Raw genomic sequence first — 15,503 nt, forward strand, 5'->3', positions numbered from 1 at the left:
GATAAGAAAAACAAAGAAACCTCCCTGGTTCCCATCAGATTAAAGGCATGCAGCTTTGTATTACTAAAAACATAAGAGAAAGTCTGTAACTTTCTGGAATGTCCTTCATCATGATAATTTGTAACTTTTCATGTAGAAAAACATATATAACCCTGCACCAAATGTCCCTTCCCTGGAGCACTCTCTTCTTTGTGAAGATTGTGTATCCTTGGCAACTGTCCTGACTTGAGCTTGGATAAAACTCTTTCCCTTTCTCTTTAAAATTTTTTAAAAGGTTTGTTCATTTTTGTTGACAATTCTGACCCATAAAAATTGTAAGACAATAAATACATTGTCTGTTTTAAGCCCATAAATTTGTGGTAATTTTTTTAATGTAGCAATATATAACAAAATATTTACTCTCTGCCCCCATTCTCTTTTATGTCTCCAAATGCTCTTGCCCCCTCTCTTCCTCTACTTTAATATAACGCCAGGTGTCCCTGGCATTTCTGGCCCTCCAGGGCTATTTGGCCCTTCCTGGGAAGAATTCCAAGCTGTGCCTGTCTGAGGAATTCTGTGCCCGTCCAAACCCTGGTCCCAGAGGCTGAGATTTAGATGACGTGGGGAAACAGAAGAAATGCCCCCAAATATGCATCTGAGGTAGCCAGAGAATTCCAGGATACAATTCTCAAACTATGGAAAGAGCCCAGATGTCCATCGACAGATGAATGGATAAAGAAGATGTATATATATATATATATATATATATTAGAATATCACTCAACCAGCAAAAAGTATATACACACACACACACACACACACACACACACACACACACATATATATATACATATAATAGAATATTACTCAACCAGCAAAAAGAATGAAATCTTACCATTTACAATGACATGGATGGAGCTAGAGTGTATTATGCTAAGTGAAATAAGTCAATCAGAGAAAGACAAATACCATATGATCTCACTCATATGTGGAATTTAAGAAACTAAATACATGAACATAGGGGAAGGGAAGGAAAAATAAAATAAGATGAAAATAGAGAGGGAAGCAAACCATACGAGATTCTTAACTCTAGGAAACAAACTGAGGGTTGCTGGAGGGGAGATGTGTGGGGGGATGGGGTAACTGGGTGATGGGCATGAAGGAGGGCACGTGATGTAATCAGCACTGGGTGTTATCTGCAACTGATGGATCACTAAACTCTACCCCTGAAACTAATAACACAGGACATGTTAACTAAACTGAGTTTAAATAAAGAATTAAAAAAAAAAGCAAGCAGACAATCTCCAAGGGACTAGAGCCACGACAGTCAGTATATCTCTTCAGTAGAGCACTTCATATCATCATGTTTACTGCAAGTGCTCATATTTTCAGGTGAGCCTCGATGTTTGGTAATTATTATGGATAAGAGGGTTTTTAAATTATGAGACAATTATGTCAAATAAAAGCTGTATTTTCTAAAATTTACAACTTTGTAAATGTATATGGAATGTTATAAACTGACTTTACCAAGGGGATTCCATTGCTGTTGTACACCTCCTCTACTGAAGTGATCTCAATTTAACCTAAATGACTTTTCAACACTGCTTTTCAGACTTACATGAAACAGAAGTAACAAATGGTATCATTAAATCACTGTTGTGTGATTCCTTAAAGTGTGACACCTATTGATAAATGTCACTGTTCCTACAATGTCAAAAATAATTAGGAGAGTTCTTAGCAATAAAAAGCAAATTACTACCCAACTGTAATACTCAAAACAGTATGGTACTGGCACAAATGTAGACACAGAAATTAAGAGGACAGAATAGAGAGCCCAGAAATAAACCTAAGCTTATATGATCAATTAATCTATGACAAAGGACACAGGAATATGCAATGGGGAAAAGATGGTCTCTTCATAAATGGTGCTGGGAAAACTGGACCACTTTCTTAAACCACACACAAAAATAAACTCCAAATGGATTAAAGACCTAAATGTGAGACCAGAAACCATAAAAATCCCAGAAGAGAACGTAAAGGCAGTAATTTTTTTGACATTGGCCATAAAAACATTTTTCTAGATATATCTCCTCAGGCAAGGGAAGCAAAAGCAAAATTAAACTACTGGGACTACAACAAAATGAAAAGCTTTTGCATGGCGAGGAAACTATCAGTAAAATGGAAAGACAACCTACTGAATGGGAGCATATATTTGCAAATGATATATCTGATTAAGGGTTAATACCCTAAATATATAGAGAACTTATACAACTCAAAACCAAAAACCAAAAAACAAAACAAAAAAACCCCCCTAATAATCTGATTAAAAATGGGCATAGGACTTGAAAAGACAGTTTTCAATACAGATAGCCAATGGACTGATGAAAAGATGCTCAACATCATTAATCATCAGGGAAATGTAACTTAAAACCACATTGAGATATCACCTCACACCTGTCAGAATGGTGAAGATCAAAAACATAGGAAACAAGTGTTGGTGAGGTTGTGGAGGAAAAAACCTCATGCACTGCTGGTGGGAATGCAAACTGGTGCAGCCACTGTGGAAAACGGTATGGAGTTTCCTCAAAAACTTAAAAATAGAACTACCCTATGATCCAGTCATTCCGTTACTGGATATTTACCCAAAGAAAACACACAAACAAAAAGCAAATTATTGGTACATATAACAATGAGTCTCCAGAGAATTATGCTGAATGAAATAGGCCAGTCCCAAAAGGTTACTTACTGTATGATTCCATTTAATACAACATTCTTAAAATAACCAAGTATAGAAATGGAGAAGAGATTCATGGTTGCTAGGGCATCAGTAACGATTCGGGGTAGGACACTGTGGGTGTGGATATAAAAAGACACCAGATGATTCTGTGGTGATGGAAACCTTCTATACCCTGACTATGTCAATGTCAAGATCCTAGCTGTGATACTGTACTATAGTTACTATAGTTAGATACTGTACTATAGTTAACCTTGTTCTATAGTTGTGCAGTGGGATTTTCGTTGTGATTCCCAAACCCCATAAAATCATACAAGATACTTAGTATAATGTGAATCATTTTGACTATACTAAGTAACATCAAAAAATAAACACAACTCATGTTGGCAACACTAAAGGAGAATTTTAGTGATTTACCAATGAAGTTTAAAAATCTATGTTAATAAATTTGAAGAGGGAAATAATAATTTACAAATTGAGAAGAGCACTAGACTTGGAATCCAAAAGGTTGAAAGGTTGAGTGGATCACTAACTGCCCATATAACTTCAGAAAGTTAATCTTAATTTGCTCAGGTGGAAAATGACTATGCTAGATCAGAAAGCTTTAACAGCTTCAATAGAACTCATGAAGTGCGAGGTGTAGGAGCATATGGCTGGCTCAGTTGGTAGAACATGCGACTCTTGATCTTGGGGTTGTGAGTTCGAGCCCCATGCTGGGTGTGGAGATTACTTAAAAATGAAATCTTAAACAAACAAAGAAAAAAAAGAAGTGCTAGCTGTAAAACAAAAGACTGAAAGATAAAATTGTTCACATGAGCCCATGTTTGCATGCTGATAGCAATGATCCAGCAAACAAGGGGGAAAATATCTGTGATACTGGAAAAAGGACAAATAACTGCAGGAGCAACCTCCTTGATATGGCTACAGATGGAATCCAGAGCAGGAACACTTCATGTAGACATAAAATTATTCAAAATTTCTACTTCTATTTCTCCTTTTGTTGGTTTTGGATTTCATATTTTTCTAGGAATTTGTCCATTTCAAATAAAATTTCAAGTTTATCGACAAAATGTTCATAATATGCTTTAATCATTTTAATGCTGGGTGGCTCTGTACTGATGTTCTTTTTTCATTCCTGATATTTTATTTGTGCTTCTTCTTTTCTTGGTTGGCCTTTTCAAGAATTTACCTATTTTTTTAAAGATTTTATTTACTCATTTGTCAGAGAGAGAGAGAGAGAGAGAGAGAGAGCACAAGAAGGGGGTGGGGCAGGCAGAGGGAGGAGGAGAAGCAGACTCCCCACTGAGCAAGAAACCTGAGACGGGGCTTGATCCCAGGACCCTGGGATCATGACCTGAGCCGAAAGCAGGCGCTTAACTGACTGAGCCACACAGGCATCCTGAGGATTTATCTATTTTATTCGTTTTTGGAGAACTAACTTTTGGTAGTACTGACATTTATTGAACATCTCTTTTCTCTTTCATTAATTTCTAATATTCATAATACCCTTCCTTTTAGTTGAGTTTAATTTGTTATCCTTTTCATAATTTATAGAGATGAACACTTGGATTATTGATTTTAGCTTTAGCTATATCCCCAAAATTGGAAATGTCATATTTTTATTACCATTTGGTTTGAAATATTTTCTAATTTCCAGTTTGATTTCTTCACAATTATATTGATTAATTTCCAAATGTGAGGAATTTATAGTAATTTTTTAGCTACTGGTTTCTTCCTCAATTTCCCTATGGTCAGAAAACAGATGCTCTCATTTCAGTTATTTAAAAAAAACGATTTGTTAACACTTGCTTAATGACTCAGCATAGCATCAAATATGGTAAATGTTCCAAGTGCTCTTGAAAAGAATGAGTATCTGCAGTTGGTAGGTGCCATTTTCTTCATATATTAATTAGGTCAAGTTTGTTAATCATATCCATCTTACACCTCCATACTGATATTTTTTGTTTAAAGATTTTATTTATTTATTGACAGAGAGAGAGAGAGAGAGAGCGAGAAACAGAGTACAGGCGCGGGGAGCTGCAGGAAGAGGGAGAGGGAGAAGCAGGCTTCCCGCAGAGCAGGGAGCCCGACGCGGGGCTGGATCCCAGGACCCTGGGATCACGACCTGAGCTGAAGGCAGACGCTTAACGACTGAGCCACCCAGGCCCCCCCCATACTGATATATATATATTTTTAACTGCTTGTTCTGTCAGTTTCTAAGAAAAGAATGTGAAATTTCCCACTTGATTGCAGATTTTCCTAGTTCTCATTATAACTCGGTAAATTTTTGGTTCATATGTTCTGAGGCTTTGTTATGAGATGCATACCAACTTAGAATTTTTATATTTTCCTGGTAAATTGACCCTTTTACCATTATGAAGTGTTCCTTTTTATTTCTAGTAATGCTTCTTGTTATTATAATGACACCAGTTTTCTTTTGGTCAATATTTGCAAGAACTATCTTTCTCTCTTTATTTTCAACCTTTGAGCACCCTTATATTTAAGATTTATCTCTTATAAGCAGCATATAGACTAGTTTTGCTGTTTTATCCAGTCTGATGCTTTTTTTTCCCTAACTGGAATATTTAGTCTCTTTCTTGATATCTGCCTTTGAGCAGAGTTGACATGTCCTTGGGGATGTGCTTGGTTTTGAGAATTTCTCTTCTGAGCCTGTATTTTTCCCCTCCTCATTCTTGCGCTTGAATTGTTTTCCTTACCGAAGTGCTGGGAACACAGCTTCTGCTTCATCAATTCTTTTTTTTTTTTTTCTCTTGCAAGACTTAAAAAATTGGTGGTTGGTGGTTCCCAGCCATGTGCTTAGCTCCTATTTATACCTGCGTAGGAAAGTAATCCTTATTTACGCAAAGTCATATCTGAAATAGGAAGTAAGTAATGTACTATTTTGATATAGCATCTTAATAAAATTTTATTTCAGTATATTTAAAATATTTGGCTCACCATGAGAATGCATGAAACTTATAATTATGAATGTATTTGCACCAAACATTTACCTTTTTTTTCTGGACAGGTGACAGGCACACATTTATATACAAATTTTTAAAAGAATTTTTGTATACTTGAAAAGTACCTTTTGTTTTTCATTGAAGGGTACCTGCTCCATGTAGAAAACCCATTTTTGAATATTTATCTCTAAATAACTTTTTTCCCTTGATCTCAATTAGTTTCAAAAAAAAATCACAGTTTCAAGGCCAGAACTGTGCACAAGAGAAAAATTAAACATTGTATTATTGAGTGTAGATTAGTGGAGTGTAACAGGGGCTCAAAATAACAGTGGCTTACACAAGATAGAAGTTTATTTCTCTCATGTAAGTGAAGCATGAAAAACTGTACTCATCGCTCACTTACATGGCCACCCCTGGCTGCAAGGGAGGATGGGAAATGCTGTCTTCAATTAGCAGGAGCACATGCCCAGCTAAAATGAGAGTACTGGAGAATGGCTTTTGGAGAAAAGTCTAAGTCTATTGTAATAACACATTTTAAAATGAACTTTCTCAATAAAAATAATATAGGAACTAGTAGAGGTACTAACCTTTTCATTTTTCTTAGAATTAACCTTCTTTTGTGAATATATATATATCATATGTATATATATTTTTTTGTACTATTTATTTCACTTTTTACTGCAGGAAACCTCGTGGTGTACATATATAGAATGATAACCTAAATAACATTTTATCAGCATTACCATTAAACAGAAGCAAACTATTATTAGCAGAATTAAGATAAACTGGGTGACTTCTTTATCCTCTAGAGACACTAAGTATACAAACTGATCAAATACGACAATGGGATTCTGACCCACAGTCTCTGTAGCAACCAGCCTGAGAAGCTAAACCACAGCTTCTACAGCAATCTGCCCAGAATCATCAGGACTTGGTCAATGACTGCCAACTTCCCTATTTTTCGCCTCAAACCCAGGACCAATCAGAGAAAGCCAAATACTTTCCCCAAACCAAACATATAAGATGCCCTGCTTCTAGTCAGTGCACCTCTAGCTTTTCCATGCCAACAGTTTCTAATCAGAGCATACCACTGTAAAGCTTTTCCACTCCCCATTCTGCCAGTTTTCCACCATGCCAAGAGCAAGTGATGGTACCTAACTCCCTTGGTAGAGTAACCTCTGAATAAATAGCCTCTGGGTGTTCTCACCTGAGTGGCCTTCATTTGTTTCCCCATTCATAATAAGCTACCAGCCCTGAGCTACAGGTTTCATCTTTTACTCTTATGCCATTTGGTCTAATTAATCTGCCATATCACACATTGTACCACTGGAGGCATAATGCTCTGCAAGTCACTCTACCTTCTGTCTGTTTCTCTTTCTGCAATAGGGGGACAAATATCCATGTCACAAGGGCTAATGTGAGGGCCAAATAAGCCAGTGCATGTAAAACACCCAGAGCATTATGTGGCACAATACATGTAATTAACAAACAAAAGTTTGTTATCATCATCATCTCATCATCACCATCATTGTCATGATCGTCATCATCATCAAAGTCCAAGTCTTGTTTCATTTAATTTTTCCTTACTCGGAGTGCATTGGGTCTTTGTGAATCCAAATAAGGGTTCAATGATAAGTTCATGTTTTACTTTTGGGTGCTGAAGATTGTGTAGTGTGTGTGTAGTGTGTGTGTGTGTGTGTGTGTGTGTGTGTACAAAATCAGTTGAGATTGGTCAATTAAAATTAGGAGACAGGGCGCCTGGGTGGCTCAGTTGGTTAAGCGACTGCCTTCAGCTCAGGTCATGATCCTGGAGTCCCGGAATCGAGTCCTGCATCGGGCTCCCCGCTCGGCGGGGAGTCTGCTTCTCCCTCTGCCCCTCCCCCCTCTCGTGTGCGCTCTCTCTCTCTCTCATTCTCGCTCTCTCAAAATAAATAATAAATAAATCTTTAAAAAAAAATAAAATTAGGAGACAAATTTACTAAAAGTACATATTGTTTTCTTTCCAAAACATGTCAGATAATTTGTTGTGACTGAAAGGAGGAAAACGTTCTTTTTCCTTCTACCTCCCAGTTTCTCTGGCTGGAGCCTTGTAAAATTAGAATGGCAAAAGACAGATTGACAAGAGAAAACCAAACAATTTATCAACATGCACGGCGCTCATAGTGCAGGAGAAATCCCGATGAAGAGTAACTCAAACAGGTGGCTAGAACTTGGGCTTATATAGCGTCTTAACAAAAGAACAATACATTAGTAGAGAAGTGACAAGGCAAAGGAAAAGGGTTTTAGGCTCTCAAGGGTGGTAAACTGTGAGAACGTAAATATGTAGGGGAAACTAATGGACTAAGGTTTTGTGCAGATCCATCTGGACGCAGACTTTCAGTCTTTTTCATAGCCATAGAACTTCCCTGGGACAGGAGATTTGTGGCATTCCTCATTTTTTCAGAAGTTTCTGCTTTAGTCAGACAAGAGAAGCCCCAGGATGGCTTTTTTCTGCATCTCTTGATTCACATTTACCTTTAGCTCAAAATAGTCCTCAGGCCAAAGTGGCATATTTTGGAGTGGCACATTCTGGCCTCCTATCCCACCCCGATACTGTGACCTCAGCTCTTCTGTGGTAGCCGCAGCCTCTGCCTCTGTGGATCCAACTCTGCAGCCCTCCATCCTCTCCTCACCACCACCACCCCTGTGTTCTTAGGGCACACTTCTTCCGGGGTGTCCCAGTAGACAGTGGTACTCAAACAGGAACATTGCCATAGGACATGGGACTTACCTACAGGAGGCCATGGCTTGAGAACTGCAGATAGGAGTAGTCAAAACTTTATTAGAGCTCTGCTGTAAACTGTAATTCCTCCTTCCCAGCCCTTCATGTTTTTTTTTTTTTTAAGATTTTATTTTTATTTACTTATTTGACAGAAAGAGAGACAGAGAGGGAGAAAGCATGGGTGAGCTCAGGAGTGGGGGGAGGGGCAGAGAGGAAGGAGAGGGAGAGAGAATCTGAAGCAGAGTGTATGCTGGGCGCAGAGCAGAGGTGGGGCTCAATCCCAAGACCCTGAGATCATGACCTGAGCCGAAACCAAGAGTCAGAGGCTCAATCAACTGAGCCACCCACGAGGCCCCCAGCCCTCCATCTTTACCCTCTTTTGCACAAGTATTAGCTCTACATCTCCTCCTGAAGGAGCTCTCTCCCTGCTCCCACTGCCTCCCTTTATCCTTAGCAGGCATTTCCTCACCAATAAATCTTTTGCGTGTTTGATCCCGTCCTGGTGTCTGCTTCTGTGAGGACGTGGACACGATATGTAAACAAAATGCCAACCAGCTGTGAGATACCATTGCTATCACAATTTCCACCTTAAAGGTTCTGATTTGGAATCTAAGTGCTTAAGATTTACTAGTTTAGTAAAGGAAATTACAGCATCATAAATAACTACTTCCTTGTGAGTTTAAAATCCAGAATTAAAATTCAGCCTACTTGCAAATATAATGGTTCATCAATTCAGAGTACTGAATGTAGAAGAAGAAAATGCAATGGTAAAAGAACTTAGGTTTGAAATGGTCATCAAAAGGAGTGACAAAAGTAACAAGTAGGAGCAGCCTGCAAAGATTACAAAGGCTTACAAAGTTCTTATTGACAAGGTCCCTGTTCTGTAATTCCTGACTCTCTTGCAAAATAGTCAGTGGAAGCCTCCTTTGACTTCCTTCCTTCTCTTTCATTTCTGAATGTGGGACTTACACAATTTCCACTTCCTCCACTAAGCTAGGCTCTGAAGTGGCCCCATCTTCCTAGGGCAGAACCCAAAGTCGTGCTATTATCTTAAGAATGTAACTTGGTGGGTCTCCTGGCTGGTAACAGAGACTTAGAGAATTTTTCCACTTACATGCATTCTGGGACATTTACTATAGACAGAAGATGAAGTTCAACACTTATGAAGAGCTTCTATTTTGAGACATGTCAAAAACTGAAAAGATTTTTTTAGAATTTATAAGATACTAAGCCCTTATCTTTTTTCATGATGACTTTTTATAGAATAATAAGTTCATACCTAAAAAGGTAAGAATCAAATTTTCAAATGGGTGAAATTAACCTCTCTAGCTCTCACAAAAACATATTTCAAATATAATTTAGCCGAATGTATTTCAAGTATAATTGAGTTTAGAATTGACACCTTTGATGAAATTTAAACTGTGAATAAAAATTAAAAAGGTCATAGTACACACACACACACACACACACACACACACACACACACACTGAAATATTACTCAACCATCAAAAAGAATGAAATCTTGCCATTTACAATGACATGGATGGAGCTGGAGTGTATTATGCTAAGTGAAATAAGTCAGTCAGAGAAAGACAAATACCATATGATTTCACTAATATGTGGAATTTAAGGAAAAAACCAATGAACAAACAAAAAAATTAAAAAAATAGATTCTTAAATACAGAGAGCAAACTAGTGTTTGCTAGAGGGGAGGTGAGTGGGAGGGTGGGTGAAATAGGGATGGAGATTAAGAGTCACTTATCAGGATGAGCACTGAGTACTATATAGAATTGTTGAATCATTGTATTGTACACCTGAAACTGATATGACACTGTGTGCTAATTATACTTCAATAAAAAAAAGAAAAAATAAATAAAAGTTTATGTAAGAAAAAGATCACAAGGCTGGGAATATTAATAGATTTTTCTATAAAAAATAGTTTACTTTCTGTGGCATAGACCATAAATATATGTTGGAGATACCAGTCAATGCTCTGTGTCCACCAGTCTTTTAAAGAGAAACTGCCTCCCATCCTGGCTCCTGGTCAAGAGGTAGACCTAGGTAACTATGTTTGTACCCAGTGGTCCTGTCCCTTATTTATACCTATGAATCTAAGATGGGCACCTGTTCTAAACTGGACTAATCTGTCTCCTAACACTAGGAATTTGAAACTGAAATATGGATGGTAATCTAGGAGGCACTATAATGCATAGCCAAATGGAACTGGGGTGGACCAAACACAATGCACTTAATTGGGGGCAGAGAAATCAAGAGAAAATAGAGAAAGCTATTCTAGATAGAGATGAAGAATGACTATATATATATATATATATACACACACACACATATATATATGAATGACTATATATATATATGAATGACTATATATATGTATGAATGACTATACACACACACACACTAGAGTGGTTATCAGCATGGATTTGGATTTCAATTCTTCCACTTAGTGCAAAATAAAGAAGAATTAACCAGTTAGGAGGCTACTCAATAGTCCAAGTGAGAATTATTTATAATAATCTGGGACAATGGTGTGTAGGGAAAATGCGCTTCAGTGCAAATTAGGAATTATCTAGAGCATAGAGGACAACACTCTGGGTATTCTGATTTACAATTCTAAATTACAAATAACAGATACAATTACAAAATAATTCTTGTCTATAGAAATGCAAATGTACTATTCAGTAGGGCGTAAACTGACTTCCCTTCCCTACTGTGGAAGAAGATAGTTTTACCTCCATTTGCATGTTCCTTTCAGCATTCTTTTACTCCATATAAATTCGTACTTTTTGAATTCTCCTTTGAACTGGTTCAAACATCTCATTAATTTCTTCATGGATGAGCTAAAGCATGCATCTAACATGCATTCTTCTTCATGAGAGTTCATGATTTTATTTTATTTTTTTAATGTTTTTAACGGTTTCGGAAGTTTCCCACCCAGATGTCCAATGGAACAGAACAGAACCAGAGAAGTGCACCTCATGGGTAGTTGAAGCCCATGTAAGTCTTCTCTTGACCCTTAGAGGTGAATCCAAAGCAGCAAATTTGCGATGCTGTTTTTTTCTATTTTAAGTTTCCCTCTCTTCTAATTTTGTGCTTTGTTTTTAGTTCTTCTGTATCTGATAAATTATTTTCCATTGGTGGCAGCAATCACTGGTGATTTGGTTTTATGGTCTGATCATTTGATTTCTCTTCAAGAATTAGGGTTTTATAGAGACCTAGTCTCTGCTTGGTGAGAGACAACAGAGTATTAGTTTTGTTAGTGTATTTTTATCTATAAAATAGTGTATTTTATCTATACTGTTCATTTCTCTATTTTGAGCTCAAATCAATTAAGAATTTACTGTAGGAAAAATAGCTCTTTGATACCTGGATCAGAGACTTACTGTGATGTTGTGTTTACTCTTGCTTTCCTTGTGGCTGAAATTTTAGAATTGAAACTGTAAGGGCTCTCTATTTACGTTTGTAATTCAGAAAGATCTTTACTTTTCATTGTGTGAGTATGTAATGCTTTTCCATCTCAGGATGCTATTGACAGATTAGATTACAAACTCTTAAACAGTCCTGTTCTGATTGGCTGATAGAGGTAAATAAGCACTTATATAGATTGAATATTCCTAAAATTCCCGGAAAATAATTAACTGATACTTTAAATGAGCCAGAATCTAAAAGGAAAGAAAAGTTTTCTTAGCAAAACTAACAGGTAACTTTTGAAGACAAATTCACAACATTTAAGTGAATCTTTAGCAAACAAGACTAGTTCAATATTATTGGTTTAATAAGTCTAGCTATGTCTTCTCTGTTTTATCAGTGTTAAGTATAATGCAAGCCTATATCTTATTCTGGTTGGGAATGTTCTTAAATTTACCCTAGTTTATTGATCAAATAAACTAACATTACTTCCACTTAATGTTTAAAATTATTAAAAAATATGAATTTGTGTTTAGCCAAATTGAATCAGTTTCATTTTCAATAGTAGTTACATTTTACAGTATGTTGGCTTGAAGATAATTTCTTTAGGTGACTTAAAACCTTGGACTCACATTAAATTAATTTCCAGATATTCATTGGATGTTGAAATCATTTCTAAGTATGATATGATGCTGCAACATTGATTACTAAATATAATTTTCAGTTTGTAGGCTTTTATTTTGTATTTTAAATGCTACAAAGAGGTTACCTCTGTGGGCCTGTTGATAAATGTGCTTATTTTCACCATTTTGAGAAATCTTATAAAGGATATGTATGTCTGTAAAATGTGTTATGTGTATTGATGAGTTTTGTTAGTCTGCTAAAATGGCAGTGTATGACACGTAGTTTATAATTACTTACCCTCTAGTTTAGTGTGACATAAAAGTTACTTTGGTTAAAAGTTACAATTAATACAAACGATTGAGACTATACTTAGGAGCAATAGTTTCAGAGAAATAAAATTGTGCACATGCTTTTGTTTTTTGAGGAAAAGAGTAGTCTCTTCCAAAAACAGCCATTCTCAGTGTTTTTGGGTCTATGAACACTGAACTACATTTCCACCAGCAATGTCTAATTCAGTTTCTCTCTATCCTCACCAGTATTTGGTGTTGTCATTATTTTTTATTTTAGCCATTCTGTTGGGTGTGAAGTGATATCTCATTGTGGTTTTAATTTGCATTTTTCTAATGGCTAATGATGTTGAACATCCTATCATGTGCTGTTTGGCATCTGTATATCTTCTTCAGTGAAATGTCTCTTCATTTTTTTCCCCTGTGTTCTAAATAGACTCTGTTTTTTTACTTGTTGAATTTTGAGAGTTCTTTATATATTGTAGATACTCATCCTTTGTGTTTTGCAAATACATTCTCCTACTCTATGGCTTGTCTTCTCATCTTCTTGACAGTTTTTCACAAGAGCAAATATTTTTAATTTTGTGATTCAGTTTATCAGTTTTTCCTTTCATTGATCATGCTTTTGGTTTCAAAGGTTAAGAACTCTATGCTTAGCTCTAGATCCTTAGCATTTTCTCCTATTTTTTTCTTAAAAGTTCTATAGTTTTCTGTTTTACATTAAATTTATTATCTATTTTGAGCTGATTTTTGTACAAACTGTGAAACCTTGGTCAAAACAAGTTTTTTGTTTTTGTTTGTTTTTATTTTTTGCCTGTATGTGTTTCTCCAGAACCGTATGTTGAAAAGCCTATTTGCGTTAGTCCACATGTTCATTGCTAATTTATAGAAATACAGTTGATTTTTGAACGTTTATCTTTATCTTGAATCTTGTATAACTCACTTATTTGGCATTAAGATCTTTTATGTAGAATTCTTGGGATTTTCTTTGTAGATAATCATGTTATCTGCAAATAGGGACAGTTTTATTTTTCCTTTCCAGCTCCATATTGAATATCAGTGATGTGAGCAGAATTTTTGCCTATTTCTGATCTTAGAAGGAAAACATTGTCTCATTAAATGTAATGTAATGTTAGCTGTAGGTATTGTGAATGTTCTTTACCAAGTAAGTGGAGGAAGTTTCCCTCTGTTTTTTTTTTTCCTGAGACTTTTTATCATGAATGGGTGTGGAGATTTTGTCAAATGACTTTTCTGCATCATTTGAGATAATCATGTGAGTTTTATATGCAGATAACATTGGTTGATTTTCAAATATCAAACCAGTCTTGCATCTCTAGAATAAATCCTATTTGGTCAGGGTGCACAATTTTTAAACATATTAACTGTACTTGCTAATATTTTCTTAAGCATTTTTTGTGTCTATATTCATAAAGGATATTGGTTTTCTTTTTTATAGTGTCTTTGTTTGATTTAGTATCAGGATTATAGTAGAGTCATAAAATGAACTGGGAAGTGTATCTTCTTCTATTTTCTGGAGGAGATTGTGTAGAATTGGTATAGAATTGTGCAAAAATATTTGGTAGAGTTCTCTAGGACACTATCTAGGCCTGGAGATTTGTTTTGGGGAGTTAAGTTATAAATTTTATTTCCTAAATAGTTATGGTATTATTCAAATTGTCAGTTTCCTATTGTCCAAATTATGGTAGCTTGTATTTTTCAAGAAAGTGGTTTATTTCATTTAAGTTGTCAAATTTATGTTTGCAGTACTTTGTTATCCTTTTGATGTTTTCAGAATCTGTTGCAGGAAGTTCTGTTTCATTCTTAATATTGGTGATTTATGCACTTTGTCACTTTTCCTAGAAGTTTGTCAATTTTATTTTTTCAAAGAACTAGTGCTTTGTTTCATTTTATTTTCTCTTAAGTTTTTCTGATTTTAATTTCATCGATACATACAAGATGTGATCATTGGTATCTACTGTTGGAACTCTCCATTCACAGATACTCACAAACTCAATACTCTTGTATCGTTGTCACAGTTACAGACTTTATTTTCCTAAGCTTTCACAAAATAAAGTAAGTATGTGATGAAGAGAGGCTCAGCATTCCTACTCTGTTCTGGATAAACTTAATTAACTCCATTCCCTTATCATTCAAGGCCAGAATGCTGAGAGTTTTTGCTCTTGGGCATCTTTTGTCCTCTGGCAACATCTCTTCATTCTACTCTCCAGCACAGCACAGCACATGCTGTTCTGGCACACTAAATCTAACAGAGGAAATTTTAAGTGTAAACAATATGTATTTGCATATTTGAGATAGAATACTAATATGTTTTTACATTGTAACATTCTATTTCTGGGAACATGGTTAAAGCAGGAATATTTTCTAGCATTTTCTTGACATGATTCCTCTTACCTTCCTCCTTATTAAAAAAGAAAACATTAGATTATCCTTCCTCCAACTGGACTGATTCTTGGGCTTATGATTCTTCAGAATTAGAATACCTAATACTTGAACACAGAGCTCACTCCAGGTCAGACACTGTATTAACCACATTACATGCACTATCTCTTTAATTTTTATGATGTCATTATAAGAATATTACCCCAATAGAAAATTGAGATAATAAAAAGACAAGAAAACGGATTTCAAAGAAGTTGAAAGATAACTTGCCTGCATTCACACAGCTACTTAGTTCTTGAGCCTGCACTAGAATCTGTGCTTACCTGAA

The 15,503-nt window shown here is 35.9% G+C and overlaps 1 long non-coding RNA gene across 1 annotated transcript in view; it reads right to left on the bottom strand.

Moving 5' to 3' along the window:
• Positions 1-5,399: 5,399 nt before the first annotated feature.
• Positions 5,400-15,503, bottom strand: part of LOC112826099 (uncharacterized) — a 34,880-nt gene continuing 24,776 nt past the window's right edge. The window contains exon 5 of the long non-coding RNA XR_003208846.2: positions 5,400-5,547. This is a non-coding gene — a long non-coding RNA (uncharacterized lncRNA). The remainder of the gene's footprint in view (positions 5,548-15,503) is intronic.

Source organism: Callorhinus ursinus, unplaced genomic scaffold (assembly GCF_003265705.2).
Source record: "Callorhinus ursinus isolate GAN/ISIS: 27379988/994484 unplaced genomic scaffold, GSC_fseal_2.0 scaffold4, whole genome shotgun sequence".
In the NCBI taxonomy this organism is placed as follows: Eukaryota; Metazoa; Chordata; class Mammalia; order Carnivora; family Otariidae; genus Callorhinus; species Callorhinus ursinus.